Source organism: Hyla sarda, chromosome 6, assembly GCF_029499605.1.
Source record: "Hyla sarda isolate aHylSar1 chromosome 6, aHylSar1.hap1, whole genome shotgun sequence".
NCBI classification, from domain to species: Eukaryota; Metazoa; Chordata; class Amphibia; order Anura; family Hylidae; genus Hyla; species Hyla sarda.
The window spans coordinates 198,490,670-198,512,391 of NC_079194.1; the positions used below are offsets into that span (position 1 = coordinate 198,490,670).

The 21,722-nt window shown below is 42.3% G+C and overlaps 1 long non-coding RNA gene across 1 annotated transcript in view; it reads right to left on the reverse strand.

Annotated features, from left to right (window-relative positions):
- LOC130276577 (uncharacterized) overlaps positions 1-21,722 on the reverse strand; it is a 55,748-nt gene that overhangs the window by 23,455 nt on the left and 10,571 nt on the right. Inside the window, exons 2-3 of the long non-coding RNA XR_008845174.1 lie at positions 13,361-13,483; positions 9,302-9,453 (exon numbers count right to left, since the gene is read on the reverse strand). This is a non-coding gene — a long non-coding RNA (uncharacterized LOC130276577). The remainder of the gene's footprint in view (positions 1-9,301; positions 9,454-13,360; positions 13,484-21,722) is intronic.

Genomic DNA, 21,722 nt, shown 5'->3' on the forward strand with positions numbered 1-21,722 from the left:
GGTACCAATAGTGGAAACTGTTCATGTAGAGGATTTGGAGCTCTGGATTAAAAAAATGTAGCCTCAACTGCTATAACATTAATAAATTAATCAGTGCAGAATGTTGGACGTAAAAGGACATGGTGTAAAAAGTGGATATTCACATTTAACAAGTACATCAAATATTTAATATAGGTAATAAAATGTGTTATGGGTTTACTAAGGTTACCTTTACCCAAGATGACACTTAATTTAAAGATAACCATTTAGTATGACAAATGCGGAATAAAATAAGACATCTACAAGAAAGCGGTTGGGGGGGGGGGGTACTTTTGACAGCATTTTGTATAAGACCAAGTAATGAACTCCTAGGTTAGAACATACACAGATACGACAAGGCATGATGGCCAATACATGTGCACTTTATTGACTTGTCACTGACCAGACAACAGAAAGTTACATCAATAATTACCTAATGAATAGGCATTAGTGGAAGGCCTCAGCATCAGTAGAATCCAAATGTTACAAGATCATTAACACTATTTACAATTAACTTGCAAATGAGATGCTAACACAAAGCCTGGCGTGAAGGAAAGATGATGCCCCAAGGCAAGTCCTACAAATGAATTGTTACTAGTGGGTACTTTGGCAGAGATGAACAAATGTAAGCTGTAGTTACTATAATTAAGAATGACATCACATTTCAGCCACATTCTATCATATCTAGATTAAAGTTTGCGATAAGCCAAATAATATACATCAGAATTCCAATACAATGGCATCCATGATAATGTCAAGATGCCAGGAAATTGGATATTCAAAATCTTTAGACCACTACTGAATGCTTTGTGAAGACTGCAATGAAATCCTGTGTAGCACAATGCATGTGAACATAAATTGATGTGCTTGACGTTAAAGCAATGTGGTTGCTTGCATGTGCCCCATATGCTGGGTGATGTACAAGGCACCTTTAACAACCTCCTCAGAATTGGGAGCCAGTCCTGTGGGAGAGTTGAGAATTGAATCTTTGCCCAGGTTCTACACAGAAGAAGGCAATGCACTATAGCACCACCTTCATAAACCTGATTTTTACATTTGTGGTTGAACTATAGAGACATAAGGTTTTATGGCCAAGTTGCATTTGCCTATTCTGCCATCCATTGTGCTAGTCCATTGTTTTAAAAGCTTTGAGGTTTAGCTATGAGCCAGTGCATTGTCCCACCATTAGAAGTTATAACTGTCTGATCACAAGGTCCGATTTTGAGAACCAAAACCTGGGATTTCCATTAGAATGTGTAACCACCAGTTTATTCCTCCTCTATGACAGCTGCTGGAGATAGCTGTACCGAGACTTGCTGTATAGTTCTGACAAAAAACTCAGGTCCTCATTCTCAAGATCAAAGTGGGGTCTACGACTACTGCTCGAATAATGACAGTGACGCTAGGAAAATGTGCATTGTCTTCTGCTGGCTCGCTTCGCTATTTAGTATTACTATCATTATTTTATTATGTTTATTAATAATAATTTGGTTAGATTGACTCCCGCTGACATATCCTGTAGAGACGTCATGAATGGCTTTACTGAGACGTCTACAGTTTCCAAGAAATTAGATGTTTGCTCCAAGGTTGGGGGATGAAATTTAAATGGCTTTATGGAGCACATAATAAATTCAGCAAAGTGCAGAAAACAGTATAATAAATGTAGATGTCACTAATAGTCACACTAGATTTTAAGTGGCAGCAAAGGTCTCCAGCGGCCTTTCGAACAGTACTATACACCAACTAATCTAAATTTAATTAAAACTATCCATTTAATTTCATTTACTGGAAGAACAGTCATCTGTTAAATATGCTTCACACTCACACATACCTAAAAAAATTAAAGAAAGAAACCATTAACTCTGGAATGCTCCCTTTCCTTCATTAGCCTGTCTTTTTGGGAAATATAATTAAAAAGCTTTGATAAAAATGTATGGTAACATCGATCAAGAGGCCTTAGCTGCTCAGATTAAAAGGGAATACATCATGGATAAAGAATGAAAAGTTTAACAGCATAAAAAGTTACAGAGACATCACAATTGATAGTTACATGATACCAAATTATGTATTAAGGAGAATCTATCACCAGACAAACCTCAGCCATCAGTAAAGTGTGATGAATCTAACTGTTTATCTATCTATCCAGGGGCGGACACAGACAGCAGAGGGCCCCCCATATGCTGCAGCTCATTCAGGCCCCCCCCCCCCCCCCATATCAATACTCTGAGACAGTGACATACAGTCCCATCAGACCTCAGATCAGACTTAAAATAAATAAAACTTACCTCTCCTGCTCCACTGGGTGCCGGGGGGGGTAGACATGGGTGACGGGGGGGGGGGGTGGTAGACATGGGTGATGGGGGGGGCAGAGAGTGGACATGGGTGACAGGAGAGTGGTGGACATGGCTGGCAGGGGGTGGACATGGGTGACAGGGGGGTGAACATCGGTGACAGGGGGGTGGACATGGGTGACAGGGGGGTGGACATGGGTGACAGGAGGGTGGACATGGGTGACAGGAGGGTGACAGCTGGAGGCACCCTGGTTGGGAAAAGCCGATCCAGTCCATACTCATCCCACACCATGGCCAGTTAGGATGTCAGGTTTGTACACTGTCCGTAATAATGTTATAATAACATGTCCACCTTCCTGTCACCCATGTTCACCCTCCTGTCACCCATGTCCACCCCCTCTGTACACTCCTCTACACCCCTCTGTATACTCCTCTACACCCCTCTTTCATCCATGTACACTCCTCTACACCCCTCTGTCACCAATGTACACTCCTCTACACCCATGTACACTCCTCTACACCCCTCTGTAACCCATGTACACTCCTCTACACCCCTCTGCCACCCATGTACACTCCTCTACACCCCTCTGCCACCCATGTACACTCCTCTACACCCCTCTGTACACTCCTCTACACCCCTCTGTCACCCATGTACACGCCTCTACACCCCTCTGTCACCCATGTACACTCCTCTTCATCCCTCTGTCACCCATGTACAGTCCTCTACACCCCTCTGTCACCCATGTACACTCCTCTACATCCCCCTGTCACCCATGTACACTCCTCTACACCCCTTTGTCACCCATGTACACTCCTCTGTGATAACGAGTGACGTCCCCCTGTGCAACGTCAGGGGCGTCACTCGTCATACAGAGACTGCTCGCCGCATGGCACTCACTGCTGCCATGAACGGTGAGCTGAGCTGCGCAGTCCGCTTGGGGGCATAGTTAATGAAATGACATGGAGGGAGGAGGGACTGGACTTTCCGTACCATGCCTATTAGTGAGCGCTAAAGAGTGGTGGGCCCCCCTCACACACTGGGCCACTGTGCAGATGAACCGGCAGCACAGGCGATATGTCCGCCCCTGTATCCATCTATCTATTTTACAAGAAGAGCAGCACAACTAATAAAGGGTGCACGCAGGTTATAAGCCTTGGTGTAGGGCTTGCAATCCAATATACGAAGATACTTGCAGCACACAAAAAATCCATCCAAAAGTTAATTTATTTCATGGTTCCAGTGACAGCAACATTTCTGCAGCCTCACGCCACCATTTTGAAATTTTGGATGGACTTCTTTTGTGTGCTGCAAGTCTCTTCATATATCTATCTCATAGCTTACTAACTGACTACCTGAATTAATAAAAAAGTATTTTCTAGGGTCTGGTATGAGGTCTGAATTAATTCTGGTTATTCTGTATTCATTTTGGGGTCTAGTCTGTATTCATTTTGGGGTCTGGTGTATATTCATTTTGGGGCCTGGCTTGTGATTTGTATTAGATTTGTAGGTCTGGTCTAAAATTTTCATTTATTTAGGGATACAGTTTGATGTCAGGATTTAAATTGGTCTGGGCATTGTGTTGTTCTATTGTTTGTGTAACCCCCTTCCTAAATGTTATTTCTGGAAGCAGAGAGTGAGTTTTCTGAACCCGAAGAGGAGTAAAGCACATTAGTGTGGCCTACACTACAGACAAGGAGCCTGATAAAAGGATGGATGGCTTTGCTCTGGATTGTGGCACTCTTATCCAGTTGGATGGAGGGAGACTGGGGATCTGCTGGCAATTGTAAAAAGAAGGCATCACAGGGAAATCACTCCATCAATATAAAATGTGTGGGTGTGCTTCTGAATCTCTCCTATATGTCTCTCTTTAGCCAACAACATCTCCCACCCCATATGTAATATAAAGACTGAACCCTTCATGAGATCCATGGCCCAAGAGGTAGATATGTAGGTTAATAGAGAATTTTTATAACTATCCTAGCAGGTCCGATCTATGAATTTTTCTCAACACCATCTCAATTTGACCAGTTCAGGTTCCTTGGCTTTTTAATATGCCCAAATGTTGTGATAGCCTTTTCACTCATAAAGAATAGGAAAGATAACCTAACACTCAGACTCTACTGTCCAAGGATGGCAAGACCAGAGAGGATCGAAGATCCAAGATGGAATTGCCAAACAGCTAACTAATTTCCAAATTATACGATGCCAGCCTAACAAAAGGAATTTTACTGTGCAAATATATATACATAGATGCACTGATATACAGATAAACAGATAAAAAGATAGATATGAAAGATGACAGGTAGACTGAAAAAAGACACACAGACAGATTGTAGATTCCTACACCTACATTGTGGTCATCATCTACCGTATTTTTGCCGTATAAGAAGCACTTTTTCTTCCCCAAAACTGGGGGGGAGTTGGTGCGTCTTATTCGGCAAATACACATTAAAACCGGCGGTCCCTGCGGCCATCAACGGGCGGAACCTGCGGCTAATACCGGACATCACCGATCACTGTGATGCCCTGTATTAACCCTTCAGATGTGGAGATCAAAGCTGACCGCCGCGTCTGAAGCGAAAGTGACACTAACCCGGTTGCTCAGTGGGGCTGTTCGGGACCGCCGCAGTGAAATCGCGGCGCCCCGAACAGCTTACAGGACACCGGGAGGGACCTTACCTGCCTCATCAGTGTCTGCTCCGTGCCGGGATCCCCTGCATGGCCGGCACCCTCCTTCGTCGTCATCACGTCGTCGCACACGCCGTCCTGTCATCCAATAGGAGCGGCGTGCATAGCGGCATGATGACGGCGACGGAGAGCGAGGATACTGGACAGCAGAGATATTCCGGAGTGACGGGGACACCCCGGGGACGTGGCGACGGCGATGGAGGGCGACATCCAGGGCAGCGGTGACGAGTGGTGACGGGTCCGGATTGGCGGGGACATGTGAGTACTACCTCCTATACCCGTGGTCTTCAAACAGTGGACCTCCAGATGTTGCAAAACTACAACTCCCAGCATGCCCGGACAGCCGACGGCTGTCCGGGCATGCTGAGAGTTGTAGTTTTGCAACATCTGAAGGTCCACAGGTTGAAGCTCACTGTCCTATACTTTACATTGTATTTGGTTCAGAATCTTTATTTTCTAGATTTTTAAGCTTTAAAATTGGGTGCATCTTATATGCCGGAGCGTCTTATATGATGAAAAATACAGTATCTTTAAAAGGAAAAAAAAATGTAGAAGAAAATCCATAAGGAAGGTATTTGAATTAACTTTAAAGAAAGAAGTTTCCGGTGCCCTGCATCCCTGGAAAGAAATGGTGCTCCTCTGCCAAAGACGGCTAGCTGGGAGGCTGGGAGCTTGTAAAGCATCTTCCGTTGTCAACATGCAATACACACATTTTAGGCACAGATCTATTTTTAAGCCTATGAAATATCCTTTACATTAATCATATATACGGCAATAGCTTTGAAAACTTCTCATTTCTCTATACGTGGAATAATTCTCTTTTCTGTTGATCTGGCAATACTTTAGTTTCTACTATACGGTAAGTGTGCCTGCCTGCCTGCCTGCTTGCCTGTCTGTGTTGTCACACTGTGCAGATTCCCTTATGTGCAAAGTAAATAAAACAAGATTAAATAAAACCAGATTAATACAGCAAATGCTCAGTTCCCTCTCTGGGTTAATGCTCAGAGATGACATTGCACTTAGCTTACGGAGCCTTACTCAGAAATGGCGCACTCCTAGGGAGTTCTACTTTCAAGGGTCAACAAGAAATATTATCTGAGAGAAACTGGTGTCTGTATATTTCACTAAGCTAGTGGAAAATATCAAATCCCCTAAATAGCAATTCAGATTTGGAAAACATCTTATTCAGCTCTTTAAGGATTTTTTTTTCTTAACTTGGTATCCGCAATGCATTATCCAGACTGTCTAGCAGGGCACTATTATTTTCACATTTATGGCTCATTTACATACAACGGACTATTGTGTCGCTGAAGCATTACTTAACAGGTTTGGGTACAGTATGGAACTGCCATTGTAAACGCTGAGAAATGGCATTTCCATTACCAACCATACTCCATGTGCCTGTGCTGCTGGGATTACACCATAAATGTTTGGCAAAGACACAATCCTTTTTTTTTTAGCATCTTATTCATACCGGAGTTGTAACTGGATGCCCCTAGCTCTAGTAAATATTCTGTAACAGGTTCCCTTACTTTCCTTGTACTATTTATAATATTGGTGTTGTTTTACATGGCAGAGGGGCAATGCCTGCTTTAGGGGTCTGCACAGAGCGTCCATCCATTCATTTACAGCTAGAGCTGCCACCAGCACTGCTATAGTGGTGTACAAGATACAACTTGAGAAAGGTCCTGACAGGAAGGAAACCACATCACTCAGCCTAATTTATAGCAGAACTGAAGAGAGAGTCCAGCGTGGCAATTCAAGCAATGCTCGACACTTTTTTCAGCAATCAGCCAACATGGAAGACTGGTGACGCGTTTCGGCCACAGTGCGTAGCCTTAGTACGACTAAGGCTATGCACTGTGTCCGAAACGCGTCACCTGTCTTCCATGTTGGCTGATTGCTGAATAAAGTGTCGAGCATTGCTTGAATTGCCACGCTGGACTCTCTCTTCATTTCTGCTACTATTGTTGGACTGGGGTCCGGTCCTGTCCGTGTTGTGGCGAGGGCACAAGGGTGAGCTGTGTCAACTACACTTTGCTAGCCTAATTTATAGTTACGAATAATGGATATTCTGCTGGTTTGGACAGAATCCATGAAATATAAATAATACTGGAATGTTCACTAATCGCATGTTGTTAACAAGAAATGTTACTTTCTTTGCATCCTCTTCTGTTAGTCTGGAGAATCCTTCCACAATGGCACCCACATTCCAGGAGTGCAGTACCACCATGTTCTTGTACTCTGGACAGTTCCTGACATGGACTGAAATGTCAGCAGAGAGCATTGTGGTCAGACTGAACAGGAACTGTCCATAGCAGGAGAAGTTTGCTATAGGGATGTACTTGTACTCTGGACAGTTCCTGACATGGACTGAGATGTCAGCAGAGAGCATTGTGGTCAGACTGAACAGGAACTGTCCATAGCAGGAGAAGTTTGCTATAGGGATGTACTTGTACTCTGGACAGTTCCTGACATGGACAGAGGTGTCAGCAGAGAGCACTGTGGTCAGACTGAAAAGAACCCTAGAAAGAAATACAACTTCCTCTGGAGCATACAGCAGCTGATTACTGGAAGGATTAAGATTTTTTAATAAAATCTGTTTAACTTTCTGGCACCAGTTGATTTAATAAAAAAAATATTTTCCAATGGAGTACCCCTTTAACCCCTTAAGGACCAAGCCCATTTTCACCACCTTAAGGACCAGAGCATTTTTTGCACATCAGACCACTGTCAATATAAGCATTAATAACTCTGGGATGCTTTTACCTTTCATTCTGATTCCAAGATAGTTCTTTCGTGACATATTCTACTTTATGTTAGTGGTAAATTTTTGTCGATACTTACATCATTTCGTGGGGAAAAATTCCCAAATTTTATGAAAAAAATGAAAATGTTGCATTTTTCTAACTTTGAAGCTCTCTGCTTGTAAGGAAAATAGACATTCCAAACAAATTATATATTGATTCACAAATACAATATGTCTACTTTATGTTTGCATCATAAAGTGCACATGTTTTTACTTTTGGAAGACATCAGAGGGCTTCAAAGTTCAGCAGCAATTTTCCAATTTTTCACAAAATTTTAAAAATCAGAATTTTTCAGGGACCAGTTCAGTTTTAATGTGGATTTTAAGGGCCTTCATATTAGAAATACCCCATAAATGACCCCATTATAAAAACTGCACCCCTCAAAGTATTCAAAATGACATTCAGTAAGTGTCTTAACCCTTTAGGTGTTTCACAGTAATAGCAGCAAAGTGAAGGATAAAATTCAAAATCTTAATTTTTTACACTCGCATGTTCTTGTAGACCCAGTTTTTGAATTTTTACAAGGGGTAATAGGAAAAAAAAAGCTCCCCAAAATTTGTAACCCAATTTTTCTCGGGTAAGGAAATACTTCATATGTGTATGTCAAGTGTTCGGCGGGCGCAGTAGAGGGCTCAGAAGGGAGGGAGCGACAAGGGGATTTTGGAGAGTGAATTTTGTTGAAATGGTTTTTAGGGGGCATGTCACATTTAGGAAGCCCTTATGGTGCCAGAACAGCAAAAAACCCCACACATGGCATACCATTTGGAAACTACACCCCTCAAGTCACGTAACAAGGGGCCCAGCGAGCCTTAACACCCTACAGGTGTTTGACAACTTTTCGTTAAAGTCAGAGGTGTAAATGAAAACATGTAAAAAACATGTAAATGAACATGTAAATGAAAACATGGGTATTTTTTTTTTGCGTTTATGTCAGAACTGCTGTAAAATCAGCCACCCCTGTGCAAATCACCTATTTAGGCCTCAAATGTACATAGTGCGTTCTCACTCCTCAGCCTTGTTGTGCGTCCGCAGAGCATTTTATGCCCACATATGGGGTATTTCCGTACTCAGGAGAATTTGCGTTACAAATGTTGTTGTTTTTTTTTTTTCTCTTTTACCGCTTGTAAAAATAAAAAGTATGGAATAACACCAGCATGTTAGTGTAAATTTTTTTTTTTTTTTTTACACTAACAGGCTGATGTAGCCCCAAACTTTTCCTTTTCATAAGGGGTAAAAGGAGAAAAAGTCCCCCCAAATTTGTAGTGCAATTTCTCCCGAGTATGGAAATACCCCATATGTGACCCTAAACCGTTTCCTTGAAATACGACAGGGCTCCAAAGAGAGAGAGCACCATGCGCATTTAAGGACTAAATTAAGGATTGCATAGGGGTGGACATAGGGGTATTCTACACCAGTGATTCCCAAACAGGGTGCCTCCAGCTATTGATAAACTTGTGTGGGGGGGGGGGAATAGGAAATAAAAACATACTTACCTAGCCCTAATCCCCAGAAGCACCTGTTCACTTCTGTCCATTCACTTCTGTCCATGTTGTGTCTTCTTCCTGCTTTGGAGACAAGGGCTCAAATTCACTGGCCAAGACAGTACACCTGTTTTGAATGTGCAGTTGCAGATCTTTCTGTGGATCTGTGGGAAATAAAAAGAAACGGTCATAACAGTGCAGTTCACTAGTGATTTTTTTTCTTACTTCCTTGTTGAACTCAATGAGAAAAATCTTCAACAAATCTGTGTTTATTCCACAACATGATGTGCTGTTGGATGTGGATGTTTACTTTAAAATCTGCACTGCTGGTGAAACCCAGTCTCTCTGTACTTGGCTAAGAAGGCAAATAAGATAACGGCCTTTGGCAATCAGGGGTTGCAACAACAAGCTGTAAATGACCTGAGCTCAAGTCTTTGATAGTTTAAGTAGGAATGCCTTTTTCATGACTCATGGGTCCGTTTCTCTCATTTAATAGCAGTGCAACTTCTCTTTAGTTTTGATTTAAAGAGTTTCTCTTTAGATCACATGTAGCGTAAATGTTACTGATTTTTGGGGTGTATGCAAAGTGGGAGACTGAGACCCTCTGGACACTAGAATTCTGTGAAACCCCTATAAAAGCTTTACTTAAACTTCTTGTGCAATCCTATCAAAATACATCTGTAACACTCATGTTTCAGTAGACTTGTGGTACCAGTGTGGTAGATGACTCGGACCGTACTAGGGAGCGGAGTCGCTACCCCTGGCACGGCTTGACCAGACAGGCGGCTGAGGAGATTTAAAGCACAGGTGGGATAAGGCAACTAGTGGTCTGGATAGCAGGAGGTCAAGGCAGGCGGCACAGTAGCGTAGTCAGGAATGTAGCAAATGGTCAGTAGGCAGGCGGCAAAGGAGCAAGGTCAGGTCACGGAGTAAGGGGTATGATACACGGCAAGGCAATACACAGGAATGCTTTCTCTAAGCCTCTAGGGCAAAAAAGATCCAGCAGGGAAGTGTGGGAGGTGGAGGAATTTATTAATGAGCCACAGGTGTTACTTCACTAATAGGCGCACTGGCCCATTACATCTTAAATCTCCGGCGCGCGTGCCCCAGGGGATGGGGACAAGCACGTCGAAGCAGAGAGGCAGAGGCGGGGGCAGGAGAAGCACCAGGTGAGTGACAGGCAGGGATTTGCATGCTGGCGCGTCCCGCAATGTGAATCCCAGCCCCGCCGGCAGCAGCAGGTAATGGGACCATGTGCTCATGGCAGCGTGTGCGGCCAGAGCGCATAACGTAACAACATTTGCTTTTGGTATAACGTTAAATGTCACAGCTTTTTAACCGGAAGAATGGATATTGGGTGACTGTCCCTTTAATTGCTGCTTTTATAGCAACTTTCCTGAATTTACATGTTTTAGCACATGAACATGTAATGATTAATGTTCATGCAATGCAGATATATATGTTCACAGGTTCTCAGGTTCCAAGTCCAAAATTACTTTACCTACAGATGATAAAGGAAATGGAAGCACAGAAAATGCGGGGGTTCTGTCTCCCAAGCGCTACTGTGAAAATGAACAACTGGACAATGCGTTTTGGCATGTTCTCACACCTTCCTCAGGTCCACAACAACAATTTTGAGGTGTTCCGTTCTTGAGTTCCTGTGTGTTGGCGGCCGACACACAGGAACTCAAGAACAGGACACCTCAGAATTGTTGTTGTGGACCTGAGGAAGGCGTGAGAACACGCCGAAACGCGTTGTCCAGTTGTACCTTTTACGTACGAATAAAATAAAAGAATCCTGTGTATCCATTGGCATCCTGACTCATTTTCACAGTAGCGCTTGGGAGACAGAACCCCCACATTTTCTGTGCTTCCATTTCCTTCATTGTCTTTTCCGTGACCCCTCCTTGGGGGCAACGTACAAGGGGGCACCAAGCAGCAAGCTGTAATAGCCCACCACATACCGCGACAGAGTCGTGCCCTATCCGTCGCACAACTTCTGGAGGTCAGTGGTGTGGTGGTGCGTTTTCTCCTTTTCTTTTAACCATCAAGAACCTAATCTACTATGCCAGAGAGCGCCCCGCATCTTTTTTTGCTTTTTTCCCCTCCTTCTCTTAACCTACAGATGAGGATCTTCCTAATGTGGTAGCCAAGCAGCACTAACTCTGACTATAGGCTGACAAAAAGATTAGTGTCTTGCAGAGAGGTCTTTGTTCAGCGTTCTCCTCTCTGACAAGGGTAGAATTCTCCCTCTTTAAAGGGGTACTGCGGTGGAAAGCTTTTTTTTTTTTTTTTTAAATCAACTGGTGCCAGAAAGTATAACAGATTTGTAAATTACTTCTTTAAAAAAAATATTAATCCTTCCAGTGCTTATTAGCTGCTGAATACTACAGAGGAAATTATTTTCTTTCTGAAACACAGTGCTCTCTGCTGACATCACGAGCACAGTGCTCTCTGCTGACATCTCTGTCCATTTTAGGAACTGTTCAGAGCAGCATATGTTTACTATGGGGATTTTTTCCTACTCTGGACAGTTCTTAAAATGGACAGCTTGCTGCTTGGTGTCCCCTTGTCCGTTGCCCCCAAGGAGAGGTCAGCAGAGAGCACTGTGCTTCTGATGTCAGCAGAGAGCTCTGTGTTCCAAAAAGAAAAGAATTTCCTCTGTAGTATTCAGCAGCTAATAAGTACTAGAAGGATTAAGATTTTTTAATAGAAGTAAGTTACAAATCTGTTTAGCTTCCTGGCACCAGTTGATTAAAAAAAAAAATCCACTTTAAACATGATAAAATCTCATCTTGGACAGGAACTCAGGACTCACAGGAATACTAAATACTGAGCATGGGTACAAGCACAAGACTAATAGTGGGAACAAAAACTAAAATATAACAAGGTTAAAGCAGAATGGACATACATAATCCTAAAAACCAACAGATGTACTTAAAACCAAGCAGACTAAATTATATATCAAACAGGAGTCAAACCATGGTTAAAACTCAGATATTAACAGACAGACTAAAACAGACATAGAGTAAGAACTAATCAAACAGCCCCCTGTAGCACCTGAAGAGGCCTTTTATACACTCCCAGGGCTGGAGGGTTAACTCTTCCCAAGCCAGGGAGAGTAGCACAAATAACGGACATTACAGTAGATATGATGGGACCTAGGTTGAAGACATGTGGCCTAGGTGTAGGTATGCCTAGCAATAGCAGGGCTAAGAGATACACATGCGGCACTGGCTAGGACCAGTCCTTAAATGGTTCTAACAGGTTTAGGGCCTTTTCCTGGGATAGAGAGGTTGTACTAGGGACTTCTCCTGCACCTATTGGTTAAGGGAATCATGTGACCAAAGCATTGTTCCTCTGTGTAGGGATTTTGGTCAGATATTCTGGTGCAGCATTCATTACTGTCAATGGAATTCCTCTGCACAGTACACACTACGGAATTTCAGTGAATGTTCCGCCACTGAAATTCCACCACCAGAAAAATGAACTTGTACATTCTTCTGCTGGAATCCACCAGAAGAATGTCTGTGCAATCTTAGTGTCGAATTCAGTCAGCATGGCCGCACTCAGAATCTCAGTCTGTATTTTGTCAGGCTGGAAATTCCGAAGTGTGAACCTGGTCTTACTCTCCAGTACCGCATATACATGAATGAATTATGCAAAACCTTTTGACTGTCGTCCACGTAACAACTTTCTTTAGATAGTAATTGAAACATTTGTACTGGGACTCCACACATCCTCCGTGTAAATGAGAAGAGCTTTACCCCATCACCAAGCTTTACAGTCATGTCATTTTAATGTGACTGGCTGCAACACCAACGGAATGACACAAAATTGAATACAACAACATAGCTTTTGGACCTTTTAAGGTTAGTGTCGTGCATTCTGATAAATTGCTGCATAATTCTGCTGTAAAATAACCCACTCTACTATTAATTTGCATTTGATATAAAGAAGTGTTTTTTTATATATTCACAGCTGCTCTCAAAGGAGAACAAAATGCTCCATAAAGTTGCCATTAGCATACTAGAGCAGTAACAGCTGCTGAAATCTTAATAAGCTTCTTACCTGCAGTTCAGCACCATATTATCCGCAGTTGGTCACCTCTGCCCTTACCAGTGGGTATATTGGCTTCTAGGAGTTGAGGCGGCTTCAATGCCTGAGCTCATAATCTAGATGCATGGAAATGTCCTACAGGTAAAGAAAAATATACAGGATGTCCCAAGCTGTCTAGTTTTACAGTAAAGCACATCAATAATTCATGTGCACAGATTCCCCCCTCAGCACCTTTCAAAACAATATCTTGGCAGAATTCATTAACAAAGTTATGCCAACAATTAAATAAACCGGCATGACATTAAGTGGAGCAAGCTACAAATGTTTGCTTTGATAGTCTTTCATGATCTTTTTTTTTTTCCATCTTTTTCCATGGAACAGTGAACAGTGCCTATTTCTGCCAGGCCTTGTGCGCCACCTTGAGGACATGTGCTTAAAATACAGGCAGATTTAACTTCTGCAAGTGGAAGATGTGATCTGTTTGGAAAGTATTTAAAGCCAAGTGTTTCCAGTGAGAACATAAGATTCCTGCGGATCTATCCTAACTATCACTAAGAAACCCTCAAGAAAGGAATGAATAACGTGTTTATCTTCTGGTTGTGGCCATTATTTGCTGGCAACGATGTATAAGCCAGGAGTTAATAATACGTTTCTCAAACAGAATATTGAAGCAAACTGAAAAATGAAGAAATAATACAATAATGTAAGTGATACAACTCACAAATTTATATAAATACAGAATGATACAGTATTAGGCATTTAGAAAATATAGTAACAAAACAGTTTAGCCTGAAAAGTGATAATCCCTATGGAGAACAAATAAGAACTCACTGGTGTTCCATTATACTGCTGAAAAAGAGAGAGTGTACAGACTCCTGGGCCATAGCTGTGAATACGCAATGTCACCATTACACAGTAACTGGGGTAGAGTTTCAGAAGAGGGTCTATTTCTTGCTTCTATTATCAGTATAGTAAAGAAGAATTGGGCATTCGGATACCACAGCCTGTTGTCCCGTAGAACTGCCTGACTGCTCGACATCTGAATCTACATCTTCTGTGCAATCTGTTCCTATATATCGAGCAAATCATGTCCACTGAAATTCCAGATTTCATATTTCTAAAGCTCACTAGTAAAATTCTGGCTTAGCATTATAAGCTAAATGGGTTGTCTCATGTAGCAAACACCTGTCTATATTTACTATTATGGCATATAAACACTATTACGAGAGGTCCCAGCTCAAAACTCCTGTCATTAGGGCTGGAAGCAGACACAATATTTTTGTGACATCCTTACTTCACTTTTAGCTGCCTTTTTTGCAGAAAGATGCTGTGTATGTTAGCTGAAAGAATACAGAGAGGAAATTGATACCCTGCACTAGCATTTATATCTATATCTTCTACTGAACCATCGTTCGTACCTGACCCTTGCCTGTGACCTTGACTTTCCTTTTTCCTGATGTTCTGTATTTTAGCTGTCCTCTAGGTTTTAGATTTTTGGCTTGCTTCTAGTTAACCCTTTGTTTTCTGTATTGGTACCTTTTTGCCCAACTGTTGCTGACTTGGACTGTATGACTATTCTTGACAACCCTGCACTTAGTCTAGTGTAGGGACCGCTGCCCAGTAAAGGGCCGCCATTTAGAGCAGATCATTCAAGTAGGTATTGACAGTGGTTTGGGCTAGCATCAGGGCTGCACTGCTCTATACCCCAGATTTGACATCAACACAGGCCCAAATACTGCATCTGCTGCTTTCCTGTTGTGATAGATGCCATGACAGCCTTAGTAGACACTTAAAATATACATTAAAAACGGGAAGAGAGAGGACCCCCTGATGAAGCATTTGGCGAAAACACGTGTTTGGGGAGGAGGTGAGATGTCTCCTTACAGGGTGCATGGTTATGTACTGTATCTTCCTTTTACTCAATAATGTTGTTATTGTGCTGAATATTTCTCCTCTTATTTGATACTGTTTTCTATATATACTGCTATTGCTTGCATCATCTGAGAATTGCTCTGTATTTACATTGATCACTATAGACACCCTTGTGGGCCTCATCATGCTATGTGATTCCTATGTACATCTACTATATGAGATAGCATATATTCATTGATACATACCATTTGCACACCCACATCATATGTGACTAGTATTACCATCTATACCTCCATCTTTTCTGCATGTGTATTCTGTATACCCATCTATCTTCCCATTTTTAATGTATATTTTAATACATTTTGTATGATAAAGATTGATCACTGTTTGAATATATTGCATCAGTTTTGGTCTCCATTTTTTGTGAATATATGTTATTGTGGCCAATAGTGAGTTGCTCTCAGATAGCCTTACATTTTGGTAACTAATATAAAGTTACCCGATCGCTGCACTGGTGACCGGTAAGAGTTCATGGTTTTCTGTGAAAGTTGTAAGTTAAATTTTCGGATGAGGCCGCAACCTGCTGGTACCAAGGCCCAGAATTGTAAGTAGGGAGTAACATGAGTGGGTTTTCTCCCTTCCACCTTCTGCCATGTTAAATTCTGTGAATATTTAGTTTGCTTCTCTAGGTCACCTGTATGATAAGCCAGATTGAGTGGCTTATGCAGAAACTCGACTGACAACCCTTAAGAAGGGTTGCAGGACCAGAGAGAAATATTGCCCAGATTTCAGCAATTGGTGTACTGCTTCTGGATGGAATGATCTCGCATTAAGATGTAATTTAGACTTAGGTTGTCTCATAGTATAAAAGATTTACTGGCCGGTCATCCTCTCCTGACACTTTGGAGCAAGCCATGACTTTAGGGGTGAGTTTGGACAGGAAACTTAGGGAGAGAAACTATAAGCTGTCACCCCTGTCACTCACTCTTTCTCTACTCTATCCTCTACCTTCTCCTCTTCTCCAAGATGAGGAGCCAATGTAAGTGGGGACCATATCCCCTCAAGAAATAAGGAACTTCCGATAACGCCAAGGTCTATGTTTCTATTGCGGAGACGCCAGTCAAACGCTACATGCCTGCCCCAAATGCCAGCAGCTGGGAAACCAATGTGTGGTATTAGGGAAATCACTCTAATACCTAAAGGTATTTCCTAAATCTTCTTTCAAAATTCTGTTACCAGCCAGTGTGTATTTTACAGATAAACCTGTTTCTGGTTTTACATTCGTTGATTCTGGTGCTGAATCTAATTTTGTGGATTTTAATTTATCACTTCTTTGGGTCTTCAATTGACATGTCTCAAATTTGATTCCTATCTCTGGTGTGGTTAATACTCCTTTGTCAGGGGGTAAAGTATCCCTAATCCCCATAACTTGATCGCCTCCAGGTTGGAAAATGCAGTCCGGTGTACACAGTGCGATGTATGCAATCCTTGAACAGCAGTTTGAGGGTGCATATTGTTGTGTGAGATGTGTGCGAGTTGTTCATTTGGAAGCCCAGATCCTGGATCTAGAGGAGCAACTGGCAACACTGAGAAGCATTGAGAACTTGGAGAGGAGTCTCCTGCTCAGTGAGAGCAAGTACTCTCTGGGGTAGAGGTGGGGGAGGATAGTGGGACAGAGGTGCAGGACAGTCAGGCTGCTAGCTGGGTTACAGTTAGAAAACAGGGTAGAGGGAAAAGTGTAAGGGAGACTAGCCCTGATCTGGTACACCCCAACAAGTTTGCCTGGTTGGCAGATGAGGGGATGCCATTTCAGAGCTAGCAGTACTGCAGCAAGACTCTGCCTCTGACCGCCAGGGGGGTGTCTGCTCCAGTAAGGAGGGAAGGAGGAGTGCAGGGAAGGCGAGACAGGTACTGGTAGGGAGAGTGCAGCTGTACTTGGGGAAAAGATGGCTAGAAGGGTTGGAGGAGTGTTTAAACTAGGGAATGGGGGGAGGGAACCTACAACAAAGAGGGGGAAGATAGTTTAGATAGAGACTTATTAATGCTCCTGGGGTGGAGCGTTTGGAATAGTTAATAGGGATAGGTTTCATAGGGAAAAAAAAAACATACACCATTGAATTGCATGTTGACTAATGCCAGAAGTCTGTCCCTAAAACTGACGAACTGGAGTTGATGATGTCTGAGGAGAATTATGACATAGTGGGTATAACAGAGACTTGGTTGGACGATAGCTGTGATTGTTCGGTCAACATACAGGGTTGTAGCCTATTCAGGAAGGATCTGACAAAACAGAAAGGGGAGGAGTTTGTCTTTATGTAAAGTCCAGTCTGAAGGCCGCACTGCGGGAGGATATACGGGAGAGAAACGATAATGTAGAGTCAATATGGGTAGAAATATATGGAGATAAAAATTTAAAAAAAATTCTGATATGGGTTTGCTATAAGCCACCAAACATAATGGAAGAGCCAGGAGATCAATTACTAAGGCAAATAAACAAGGCAGCAAATCAGAATGAGGTGATAATAATGGGGGACTTTATCCTACTATAAACTGGGAGACTGAGACCTGTGAATCTCATAAAGGAAACAGGTTTCTGACTATAGCTAAAGACAATTATCTGTCCCAAATGGTGCAGGGTCCGACCAGAGGGGGCGCCCTACTAGATATTAATATTAACCAACAGACCTGACAGAGTAACTAATGTGCAAGTAGAAGGACACCTAGAGAATAGTGATCATAATATAATACATTTTAACTTGTTCTTCAATAAGGGAACCTCGCGAGGGGCCACAAAAACAATGAACTTTAGGAAGGCAAAGTTTGATCAACTCAGAGAAGCCCTTAACAAATATAAATTGGGATAATTTTCTTCAAAAACAAGAATACTGACGCTAAATGGGAGACTTTTAAGAATATTTTAAATTATCACTGTAAGAGGTATATAGCTTATGGGAATAAAGGGTCAGAAATAAAAGAAAACCAATATGGATGAATAAAAATGTTAAGGGGGCAATAAATGACAAAAATAAAGCATTAAAACTACTAAAACAGGACGGCAGTGAAGAAGCATTAAAACGCTATTGAGAAAAATGTAAAATATGCAAAAAACTGATAAAAGCCACAAAAAGAATCAGAAAGAATCATTGCCAAAGAGAGTAAAACTAACCCCAAAATGTTCATTAACTATATAAATAGCAAAAAGGTTAAAAATGAAAGTGTAGGCCCTTTAAAAAATGATGAGGAAGAAATTAAAAACGGGGATCAGGAAAAATCAGCAAATTCTTCTCCACTGTATTTACTGAGGAAAATGAAATGCCAGGTGAAATACAGAGAGATAAGGTAAACTCCCCAGTACAGGTCACCTGTCTAACCCAGGAAGAAGTACAGTGCCGCCTACAAAAAAACTAAATAGGCAAATCACCAGGTGCAGATTGCATTCACCCCGTAGATAGAAAATAGACAGAACCCTATTTTTTGTATTCAGGGACTCTATAGTAACAGGGACTGTTCACCAAGACTGGCGCATGGCAAATGTGGTGCCAATATTTAAAAAGGGGTCAAAAGGGGACCCCGGGAATTATAGACCTGTTAGTTTAACCTCTGTTGTATGTAAATTGTTAGAGGGTTTTCTAAGAGATGCTATTTTGGAGTATCTTGATAAAAATAAATGTATGACTCCATATCAGCATGGGTTTATGAGAGTTCGGTCCTGTCAAACTAACCTGATCAGCTTTGATGAGGAGGTAAGCGTCAGACTGGACCAGGGGGAATCGCTGGATGTCGTATATCTGGATTTTTCCAAAGCATTTGATACGGTGCCACATAACAGATTGGTGCATGAAATGAGAAGGATTGGGCTGGGGGAGAATGTGTGCAAGTGGGTAAGTAACTGGCTCAGTGATAGGAAACAGGGGGTGGTTATTAATGGTAATTATTCTGATTGGGTGACTGTGTGGTGATTCACGGGTGTATGACGGGACCATGGGTGCAGCGGTGTGAGTGGTGGGATCAGATGGTATTAACCCCGGGGACAAGATTTTGTTAACCCCTAGTGTACGTGATGCCTGTGTGATTGTGGGGTTCCGGTTCCTCTGCTTTCCCAGTTGCTAGTAGTGAAATGAGAGTCCACAACCAGTTATGGTCAAACGGAGGCTTTACTGATTATAAGACAGATGGAATTATCTTCACAGCTAAGGCCAGATTTCCCAGAGAGGTGGCCAGGACCCAGAAGGACCTCACAACTTGCTGGACCAATATACTTGTAATTAACTTGACTCGTATTGGACTTGACTATATGCAGGACTTGACAAGTTTCAGTGACAGCAGACATAGACTTGAGACTTACTGGAATGACTGTAGCTTTTGGGGTCTTCCAGTTGCTGACCACTTGGACTGAGATCTCTAGTGTTTGCTGTGCTCAGTAGCAGGTGGTAAGAGAAAGAGAGTGAATTGGCATGGCCGCACCTTTATATAGTGGGGGATTGGACTAAAGCCCATTGGTCAAGCTGCGGGTCATAGGTTAAGCTGGTGCTCTCTGGGAGAAAATGTGACAACAAATCATGTGACTGCATAACATATCGACAGACTTACACAGGTCCTTTAGACCTCCCACTGGTCTTTTGTACTACTTATACATTAGGGGACAGTCTAGGCATTAAAGCAATACACACAACATTCTGGAGACAACAGGGGGAGAGCTTGCAGGGGAGCCCCCAGGTCAGTACAGGACCATGTCCTGTACTGTCCTGTACTAGGACATCACAACTGTTACTAGTGGGGTACCACAGGGGTCAGTCTTGTGTCCTGTTCTATTTAATATGTTCATTAATGACCTTGTAGAGGGGTTGAATAGTAAAGTAGCAATCTTTGCAGATGATACCAAACTCTGTAAAGCAGTAAACACCATAGAGGACAGTGCACGGTTACAAATGGATCTGGATAGGTTGTAGGTTTGGGCTGGGAAGTGGCAGATGAGGTTCAACACTGATAAATGTAAGTTAATGCACATGGGGAAGAAAAATCTGGGCTGGGATTATGTATTAAATGGGAGCACACTTGGGACCACTGATGTGGAAAAGGACTTGGGAGATTTAGTTAATAGTAAATTTAGCTGTAGTGACTAGTGTTGGGCAGTTGCTGCCAAGGCAAATAAAATCATGGGGTGCATAAATAGGGGCATAGATGCCCACGACAAGGAAATAATTCTACCACTGTACAAATCACTAGACCACACATAGAATACTGTGTACAGTACTGGGCACCAGTATACAAGAAAGATATAGTGGAGCTGGAGAGGGTTCAAAGACGGGCAACCAGGGTAATACAGGGAATGAGAGGACTATAGTACCCAGAAAGATTATCAGAATTTGGGTTATTTAGTTTAGAAAAAAGAAGGCTTAGGAGCAAACTAATAACTATGTATAAATATACCAGGGGGCCATACAGACAACTCTCCCATGATCTATTTATACCCAGGACTGTAAATATAACAAGAGGGCATCCTCTATTTCTTGAGGAGAGAAGGTTTCTACACCAGCACAGACGGGGTTCTTTACTGTAAGAGCAGTGAGACTATGGAACTCTCTGCCAGAGGAGGTTGTCATGGTGAACTCTGTAAAAGAGTTCAAAAGGGGTCTGTAGGTCTTTTTGGAGAGTAAGAACATTGCTGGTTGTGTATACTAGATTTATAGGGACAGAACGTTGATCCAGGGAGTTATTCTGACTGCCATATTTGGAGTCGGGAAGGAATGTTTACCTCTAGTATGAGTTTTTTTTTCCTTCCTCTGGATCAACTCAGTAGGGACTCATTAGGGATAGAGGTTTAACTTGATGGACTCTGGTCTTTTTTCAACCTTATGAACTATGTTACTCCAGAGGTTGGCTTGTTGTAAGTGGGTTCCTTGTCAGTCACTTTTATTTTGAGTCTCCCTTGGTTACAACCAGTGTTTAACTGTACCTCTGGTAAATTGATTAAATGGGGCCCCCACTGCATGGTGAACTGTATTTCTGTCTGTATAGGGTCTCTTGGTGTGGGTAAGGGCAATCTTCCTGACTTTATATCTGACTTTTTTTTGTTTTTTTATGAAGGTCTCCTCATACTTATCCCCACAACAAGACTATGATTATGCTATTGATTTGGTTCCAGGGGCTAAATTCCCAAAGGGGCACATTTTTAATTATTAAGGGCCAGCGAGAATGGCCATGAATGAGTATATACAGTCCAGTCTTAAAAGGTTCTTATCTGCACTTCTGTGTCTCCTATGGGAGCTGGGTTCTTCTTCATAGATAAGTAGGACAGTGGCTTGAGACCCTGCATAGATTATCAGGCTCTCAAAAAGATTACTATACAGAATCAGTACCCAGAGCCACTAACCCCTGATCACTTCAGTCAGGTTCAGGCGGCCTGCTGGTTCACTAAAGCTTTCAGTACCCCTGAGGGGCACTTTGAATATCTTGTTATGCCCTTTGGGCTGAGCAACGCACCTGTTGTGTTTCAAAATCT